This window comes from Petaurus breviceps, unplaced genomic scaffold (genome assembly GCF_028583685.1).
Source record: "Petaurus breviceps papuanus isolate PSGF00001 unplaced genomic scaffold, PetGlider_PUasm1.0 447, whole genome shotgun sequence".
NCBI classification, from domain to species: domain Eukaryota; kingdom Metazoa; phylum Chordata; class Mammalia; order Diprotodontia; family Petauridae; genus Petaurus; species Petaurus breviceps.
The window spans coordinates 353,609-363,508 of record NW_027186339.1 but is presented as its reverse complement, the minus strand read 5'-3'; the positions used below and the strand labels follow the sequence as shown (position 1 = coordinate 363,508).

At 40.5% G+C, this 9,900-nt stretch overlaps 1 pseudogene; it reads right to left on the bottom strand.

Annotated features, from left to right (window-relative positions):
• The window catches only part of LOC138171570 (vomeronasal type-2 receptor 26-like), a 58,649-nt pseudogene that overhangs the window by 20,585 nt on the left and 28,164 nt on the right, over positions 1–9,900 (bottom strand).

The following is a 9,900-nucleotide window of genomic DNA, read 5'->3' as shown; positions in this document are numbered from 1 at the left end:
ATATATATATATATATATATATTTTGAATATTTGATTTTAAAACTTTCAATTCCAGATTCATTCCCTTCCCCTCCTGCCACCCACCCCCACTGGGAAGACAAGCAGTACAGTATAGGTTGTACATGTGTGGCTAATGCAAAACAATAACATAGTAGATATATTGTAAAAGACTGACTATATTTCCCTCTCTCCTATCCCACCTCCTACTTATTCTATTCTCTAATTTGTTCCTGTCCCTTTTCAAAAGTGGGTGCTTCCAACTTCCCTCCCCCCCAGCCTGCCCTCCCTTCCATCATCCCCCCTCTCATCCCCTTCCCCCCTCCTATTCTCCTGGAGGGTGAGATTCCCTATTTAGTGTGTATTTCACTCCCTCCTCAAGCCAAATTCAATGGGAATAAGGTTGACCCATTCCCTTTTGCCTTCTTATTCTTCCCCTCAATTGTAACCATTTTCCCTTGCCTCTTCTGTATGAGATAGTTTGCCCCAATCTGTCTCTCCCCATCTCCTCTCATTATATTCCTCTCACCTCTTAACTTCACCTTTTAAGTATCATCCCTTCCTGTTAAATTGGTCCTGTGACCTCTATCTATGTATACCTGTAAACATATATACACATATTCACATATGTATTCATATGCCCATATACCCTCATATATAGATGTATATATGCATATATATATATATATATATATAAAATTTCTAATCCCTTCAACTACTGAGAAAAGTTTCATAAGTTAAAATTATTGTTTTTCCATGTAGGAAGGTTAATAGTTCAACTTTGAAAAGTTCCTTATGATTTCTTTTCCCTGTTTACCTTCTCATGCTTCTCTTGCTTCTTGTATTTGAATGTCAAATTTTCTATTCAACTCTGGTTTTTTCAGCAACAATGATTGAAAGCCCTCTATTCCACTGAATGACCATATTTTCCCCTGAAACATGATACTCAGTTTTGCTGGGTAGGTGACTCTTGGTTTTAATCCCAGTTCCCTTGACCTCAGGAATATCACATTCCAAGCCCTTCGATCCCTCAGTGTAGAAGCTGCCAGATCCTGGGTTATACTGATTTTGTTTCCATAATATTCAAATTGTTTCTTCGTGGCTGCTTGTAATATTCTCTCCTTAATATGGAATTCTGCAACCTGGCTATAATATTCCTAGGAGTTTTCTTTTTGGGATCTTTTTCAGGAGGTGATCGGTGGATTCTTTCAAACTCTATTCTTCCCCCTGGTACTAAAACATCAGGGCAGTTTTCTTTGAGAACTTCCTGGAGGATGCTTCTAGGTTCTTACTTTGGTCATGGCTTTCAGTTAGTCCAATAATTTTTAAATTATCTCTCCTGGATCTATTTTCCAGGTCAGTGGTTTTTCCCATGAGATATTTCACATTGCCTTCTATTCTTTCATTTGTTTGGATCTGTTTAACAGCATCTTGATGTCTCATAAAGTCATTAGCTTCCATTTGCTCCAGCCTAATTCTGAAGCAATGATTCTCCTCATTGAGCTTTTGAGATTCCTTTTCCATCTGGCAAATTCGACTTTTTAAGGCATTCTTCTACTCATTGCCTTTTCGAGCCTCCTTTGCCATTTGAGTCAGTCTGTTTTGTTAAGGTATTATTTTCTTCAGTCAGGCTGTTGACTCTCATTTCATAATTTTCTTGCATTGTTCTGTTGACTCTCATTTCATAATTTTCTTGCATTGTTCTCATTTCTCTTCCCAATTTTTCCTGCACTTCTCTTATCTGCTTCTTAAAGTCCTCTATGGCCTGTAACCAACTTATATTTTCCTTTGAAGCTTTTGGTGCAGGAGTTCTGACTTCACTGTTTTCCTCCTGTTCCATGCCTTGCTCCTTCTTGTCCCCAAAATAGGAGTGTAATGTTGGAATCTTCTGTCTGCTTTGTTTCATTTGCCTGCTCATTTTGCCACTCAATGATTTGACTTTTGGTCTTTTTGCCACAGTAGGACTCTGCCACCAGACAGGGGAGTTTTCATCCCAAACGCTGGGGTTTTCTCAGCTGCTGGAGGTATTAGATGGGTGCCCTCTCTGAGGTCTCCACATGCTCTGGCAAGCTGGACACACACCCCAGGACCTCCACCCTAGACTGCAATCCAGATCCAAGCAGGATAAAGCAAGAGCAATTACCCCTCAGACTGGTGCTTGGTCCCCCTACACTCTGCAGGCCAGGAGCTGAAGCTTCCACGTGACACTGGCTGTGGCGTCTCAGCGGCTTTTCGCTCTGGGGGTAAAAGCCATGCACTTGCACTTACTGGGTCCCAAAGTCCAGACTGCACTGGCCTCTCACCTTGTCCTTCGCATCTGTGTATTGATAAATCTGGAAATGGCCACAGCTGCTGATGATCTGGGGTCCCTCTGGCCAGTGGCTGGTCAGGCCTGCCCTGGGGCTAAAGCCTCGGCCTGGGGCTGGGCTCGGCTCCCAGAGTGCTGTGTTGGATTCCTGCTGGCCTGCCAGGCTGTCCTCAGTGGGAGGTTAGCTTCTCTGTGTCATTTTGTGGGTTCTGCAGCTCCAAAGTTTGTTTAGAGTCCCCTTTTTACATGGATTGGGGAAGGTGGAAGCCAGAGTCGAGGGAAGGTCGTGCTTCTTCTCCACCATCTTGGCTCTGCCCCTTGAGGTCCTTCATTCTTGAAGAAGACTAAAATGATATCACTATGGTAGAGTCAAGTTTCAGTGTGTCTAGCTGTGTCTGGTCAGACCAACATGAGTTTCGAATGCTCTACCACAGATTGGGCACATTTGGGGTGGGTTATCTAAATTTGTGGATCCCACATTTCCTTCGAGCTGTTTCAATTCTGCTTTGCTCACAGAGCACAGCACCTTCTCTGATGTGGGCATGCCATGCTGAGTGGTCCTCTGCCAGTGTCTCTCATGTCACACATTCAATTACAAAGTTCTAAAGAGAGACCTTGAGAGTGTCTTTAAATCATTTCTTCCTAGCACTATGTGAATGCTTGCCCTGTGTGGGTTCTCCTTGAAATAGTCCTTTTGGCAAGTATATGTTTTGCATTCAAACAACATGGCCAGTCTAGCAGTGTTGCAGCCTCTGAAGGAGAGTTTGAATATTTGGCAGTTTAGTTTGAGAAAGGACCTCAGTGCATGGTACCTTAACTTTCCAGGTGATCCTCAGAATCTACATAAGACAATTCAAAGGGAAACAATTCAGTGTTCTGACATGACACAAGTAGACTGTCCATGGTTCACAGGCATACAACAGTGAGGTCAGCACAATGTCTCTGTAGACCTTCAGTTTGGCAGTCACTGTAATACCTCTTCTCTCCAGTACTTTCCCTTGGAACATCCCAAACATTGAGCTAACTTTGGTAATGCATGCATCAAACTCATTATCAATAAGTACATCCCTTAAAAGTGCACTACCAAAGCAAGTGAGCTTATTTACAGCATTTTCTGTAATCAATGGTTCCACATATGGATGGTGTGGTGGTGGTTGATGGAGCATCTGCATTTTCCTGGTGTTAATTGTTAGATCAAAGTTATCAAAAACAGCAGAGAATCAATCCATACTTTGCTGCATCTCAGCTTCAGAGGCTTCACTGAATGTACAATCATCTGCAAACAGAAAATCATGCACCAACACTCCCTCAAAGAGACTTGTGGCCTTTGCAAGTTGCAAAATTTACCATTAGTGCTGTAGCTAACCTTGATGCTATGTTCATCCTCATTGAAAGCATTTGGATGACATGGCTAAAACATCATGCTAAAAACATGGGAACAAGCACACAGTCTCATTTCACTCCATTGGTGACTGGGTAAGCAAGAGATCATTGTCCATTATCCAGAACCCAGAGCAAGCATGCCATCATGAAACTGATGTACAAAGCTGATAAACTTCCCTGGGCAACCAAGTTTTGGTCTGATTTTCCATAAGGTATCAAGAATAATAGAATCAAATGTCTTGGTGAGATCGACAAATGTTGCATACGGACCTCTGTTCTGCTCCTGACATTTCTCCTGGACTTGGTGGGCAATAAACACCATGTCAATCATTCCTAAGCCTTTTCTGAAGCCACACTGGTTCTCAGGCAGATGATGCTCTTCCAAGTGAAGGATCAGCTTATTATGGAGGACTCTGACAAGAATCTTGCCAGCAATGACTAAGAGAGGGACAGCCCTCTGATTGTCAAAGGACAATCAATTTCCTTTACTTTTGTAAAGATGGACAATGGAGGCATCCTTGAACTGCTCAGGCAGAACCTACTCTTACCATATAACGGAAAATTTCAGTCAGCTTTTGCGTGAGCAATGGACCACCTACATGATATGTCTTAGGTGGAATAATCAGCACTAGGTATTTTGCTACAGGAAAGTAGCCTAATGGCATTCAAAACCTCTTCTTCAGTTGGTACCTTAGCTAGGGAGGGAGGGATTTCATCCTGAGGTAAACAGTCAATGTCCTCAGCATTGATTAATGATGGTCTGCTGAGAACACTATGGAAGTGTTCAGATTATCTCTCTAGGATCATATCTTTATCACCAATCAATGTGGCTCCATCATCAGTGAACAGTTGAGATGGATAATAGGTCTTTGACCCATAAATAGTCTTCAGGGCATCATTAAAGCTTTCTGGGTTATTACTATCAGCACAAAACTGATTTTCATCTGCCTTAACAGTGAGCCAAGAATCCTGCATCTCTAAGCTTTGCTTGTACTTTAGTTTTGATGGCATGAAATGCTGCCTTATTAGAGATGGATGAATCATCCTGCTGGTAAACCCTGTGGAGTTCTCATTTTTCATTTAGCAGCTTCTGAATTTCCCCTTCATTTTCATCTGAATGGTCTTGGTGTTTACTATAAGCCAGATCTCTGAAATCTGCCCACTCCTTTTCTGCTCTGTTGTTGTCAACTGTATATTGGCTCAACTTTCCCTCCAAGTTAGCAACAAACTGTTCCAGCTCAGAGAAGAGCTCTAATCTGTTAACAATAATTTTTTTTCTGGTAGTCTTTCTGCCTTGGGGATGACACTTTTGTTCAATGTGAATATTAAGCTTGGAGAAGATAAATCAACGATCAGTCCAGCACTCTGTGTAACTCTCACATCTTGTCTGTGTCTTCTTACAATCACATAGTCTATTAAATGTCAGTGTTTGCTGGAGGGTTTATGGTAATGCATGCTTATTGCTTTTAGATAAATGGAAGACAGTGTTGGTGATGAGAAGGTCATGAGATGCACACGTCTTCAGTTGTATGTGACCATTACTGTTGCTCTTTCCAACTCCATTTTCCCCTAGGGCTACCTAGACAGATCTGGTAGGCTGAGCCTACTCCAGCATTGAAGTCACCCAGAATTAGCTTGTCCTCTTCTGTCACAGTGATGCTAAGGGTCTCCAGGTCTTCACAGAATTTTCCTTTGACTTCCTCTAGGTTTATCATGGTGGGAGCATAGGCGCTGATGATGGTGGTATGATGTTGTCCTGCAAGTGGCAATCATATTTTCATGAGCCTGTCATTCACTTTTTTGGCAGGCATACAAGTTTGTTGATCAGATTAGTTTTGTTGCAAAACCTATGCCAGCTTCACGGTGTTCCTCTTTCCTGGGGCAACTCCAGAAAAATGTGTATCCAGCTCCAACTTCACTAAGCTGGCCTTCGCTTGCCAGGCTTGTTTCACTCAGAGCTGTTATTTAGATGCTATGCCTCCTGAGCTCTCTTGCAATAAGAGCTGATCATCTCTTTTGTTTACTGGATTTTTTGTTGCATATAAGTATGCACACATTTCATGTGCCGATGGTGGGTGGAATCATCTTTGCAGATGTTTTTGTACACTGTGTGTGCGTTTGTGTGTTTTGACCACAGAGTGGGATTTCCTGCCTACAGCAGTTATCAGCCCATGGTTGGGTGAACAGACACTTTTTAGGGCACTTTTCTTTTCCCTTCCTCACACCAGGAGGTAAGAAGTGTGATCCTTAAGTGTGCACACATTTCATGGACTGATGGTGAGTTGAATCATCTTTGCAGAAGTTTTTGTACTTTTTTATATGAATATTCTGACTAGTACAATAAATTTGAAGACCTTTCTTTAGTCATGTATCACTACTTCAAGCCACTTGTATTTGGCCATAACATTTTACTGTCTCATCTTGTTCCTAAATATCCTGTTGCTCAGGTAGTGGTAGAGTTCTTTGTGAGCCTAATGTAAAACACCAACTTATTTTATCCAGTGGGTATAGGAGGAAAATTACCTAAGGCACTTACTCATCTGATTGGAGATCTCCCCCTCAGGGCATAGAGAACAGTTGAAGCAGCAGATGGGCTGTCCTTCCAGAGGGGTTTGCCTGAATCCAGGACCACAGCTCTCACTGCATGTGGCACAGGGAACCTAGTGGCAGGGGAGTAAAATGCATCATGCCTCTGGGAATAAACAGGACAGAGGATGGTATATCGTTATTAGAAAGTGAATGATATTAATTTGGGGTAAAGAAAGCTTATTATGTAGGAGAAACATGAGAATTGTTCATACTTCTATGAAATATCAGCTAGAAGGAGCACTGGGTGAAAAATAGAGACCTGTATGCTAGTCCCATTTCTGCCACCGACTATGGAAAAGTGCTTGAGCCTATTAAACTCTGTGGACTTCAGTAATTTCTAAGCAGAGGAATTTGAACACAACCATATCTTATGGTTTTTTATCTAGCATTTTGTAATTCTCAATGTCAACTATGTCTTTTTACAAGTTATGATTCAAATTGCTGAAGGCAATGCAAGTGACTCATCTAAAGTACACTTGTTCTGTCTTCATGTAGGATACATAACATAAATAACTCCAAGATGAGGCTGGTTTGTCTGCTGATTATAATTGAAAAGGCAAATTCCACATCCTGTAGAAAAACAATTTGTTGGGCTGAGAAATCCAATGAATTTCAGAAATTAGATGTCAAACTCATTGCTCAGCTCCACAAATGTATACTCCTTGGATGATGAAATATATCATTATTTTTATTGAATTAAAATTAATGGTTGGGTGTCATTATTAACAAAAATGCTAGATATTTCACATAAACACTGGCCATAGGATCAGTGAACATTGGGTCAATCACTACATTGATGTGCCTCAGTTTCTTATTTATGTGAAATGCCTTGACTGAGCAAGATGTGCTCTATTAGAGCTCTATGTCCAATGGTGCTATGATCTCAAGTTTAAAATCATCTGACATATTGACTATTGGACTTTATTTGAATGCAGAAGTTTCTTACGAGGAAAAAGAAATCAGTGTGCGGGAGGATTATGTATGCCCACCTCCCCCCGAGAAAAAAAGAATGTGAAGTAAGCTAAACATGGTAAAATGACTTCCCATAATTAGATAAAAAGGTTGATATTACAATTGTTTCTGACCTCGGTATGTGACCAGCCCCACACTATGGCCTCCTCATCAATGGTAAAATCTTCACCAGGCTGAGCCTTGGGGTTGAACTGTCCAACTTTCACCAGAGCTTCCACTTCCTTATTGAAGGTCACATAGTTGAGGATTTTATACTGGGCCTCTGGGTTACTGTTCTCATCCATAAACACCTGATCACCTGCGCTGTTGGTGAACTGGATCTTCTTTAGGAATGAGTGGAGCTATAAGAGAAGAGACATCTCCATCACTGCCTGGTGCCTGAGGGCAGAAATCTCCCACAATGAAGGCCTATGATTGTTGAGGAAGTAAATCCATAGTCATTAAGATTTAATTCAGTACCTATTATATGTTGCACATTATGTGAAGGAATTTAAATACAAAGGACATAAAATCAGTTTCCATTTTCTAGGGCCTTATATTCCAAGTAGAGACAGAAGATGTATATAAATAAAAACAGATGTAGTCCCTATATGCTTTGCCCAAACTCCCACACTTACATGTGTGTCAAGATCCTGAAGAAGGCTAAATCTTCCACTAGAGTTTTCATGCAGGTTTCTGAGGATTTGTTGGCTTCTCTCTCCACTACCATTAGTTTAAGCCCCTCCCTCCCCCATTTTATTGTGCACTCCCCAAAGTCAACCACCAGTGATTGACATCACGTTTCATTCAACTTGTTAGTATCAGTTAACTTTTACAAAAGGGAATTTACTTCACAGTTCTAGTAGGACTAGCTGTTATAAAACATTAACCCCTGAAATAGTTGTGGGGTTACATTTTCACATTTATCAATTCAATCCATAGGAAGAGCAAATTCATTCTTAAAGCATTTGCTTCCTGTTCATACTGGCCTTGTTCTGTCCTGCTGCCTTAGAAACCCAATGCCCTCTCCACTTTCTGCTCTTTGCTTTGTAAACTGCAATCAAATCATCAGTATTATTGTCTCTGGACAGGTCTAGACAATGTACCATCCTATCGTTCCACACACTGCTTCTGTGATTTCCCAGGACAAAAGAGCCCAGACTTCATTGCGTTTTTGCATAAAGCCACCATGTCTTATTTGCCTCTTTAATCTACTTTGCTCCCATTGACCTTCATGTGGTACTGCCCCATATTGCCAAGTTAGTTCCCTTCTGTCAGAACAAACCCTAGCTGTAAACTTATCAAACTACAGGTCTTACTTAACTATTATGGTACCCAGCTGGTTAAGCAAAAGCAAGCAAAGTAGAAGTTTTTGCTGTTTTCTGGATTCAATTTTAAGCAATTGATTGGAAACAGTATATATTCATTGCTTGGAGGGAGAGTAGAGAGTAGATAGAGGATCAAAGCTGAGAGAGGGAAGCATGAGCAGGATAGAGGAAATGGCTTATGGAGAGGCTTAATAGAAAGAATGTTTGTGATGTTGGTGCTCTGTTGGTCTGTGTTAATCTCTCAATCAGAAACCCTGTCCTTTAGTCTCTGTTAATTTCTCAGACAGAAATTCTCTCTGTTGATCTGTTTTAATTATTCAGACAGAAACCTTGTTGTTGGTCTTTATGAGTAAACTTAGTTGAAGAGCAGAGATCTGCCCATGGGAAGGAGACTTAGCTTAAGTCCTCTTTAAAAGTTGTTGAAGTTAATAGATGTCCCGGTGCTCACAATGTGTATAAATATTATTGTAGCCCATTGGTAAAAGGTCTGTGAATTTTATTGCTATTTTCCTTAAAACCAGCTCTCAGTTTTATTTATCAATTCAATAGTTTTCCTAATTGCAATTTTAATCATCTCTCCTTTGGTTTTCATTATTTCTAATTTAGTATTTAATTGGGGATTTTTAATTTGTTCCTTTTCAAGCTTTTGTGTGTGCCCAATTGATTGACCGCCATTTTTTCTATTTCATTCATGTATGCATTCAGGGATATAAAACTTCCCCTAAGAAATGCTTTTGCTGCACCCCACAAGTTTTGGTATGTTGTCTCATTATTGTCATTCTCTTGAATGAAGTTATTGATTGTTTCTATAGTTTCTTATTTGACCCACTCATTATTTAGAATTAACTTATTTAATTTCCAATTAGTTTTTGTCTATGTTTCCATGGCCCTTTATTTACTTTTTATTTATTTTTTGCCTTTTGGAGGGCAATTGGGGTTAAGCAACTTACTCAAGGTTACACGGCTAGTTTTTGTTTTTTTTTTATGTGGGTGTTAAGTGTCTGAGGCCAGAACTGAACTCAGGACCTCCTGACTCTGGGGCCAGTGCTTTACTCACTGCGCTACCTAGCCACCCCTCCATGGCCCTTTATTGCATATGATTTTTATTGTATTATGATCTGAGAAGGATGCATTTAATATTTCTGCCTTTCTGCACTGAATTGTGTGGTTTTATGCCCTAGTACATGATCAGTTTTGTGCATGTACCACATACCACTGAAGAAGGTATATTACTTTTTATCCTCATTCAATTTCCTCCAGAGATCTATCATATCTAGCCTCTCTAAAATTCTATTTGCATCCATAACTTTTTCTTCTTTATTTTGAGGTTACATTTATCAAGT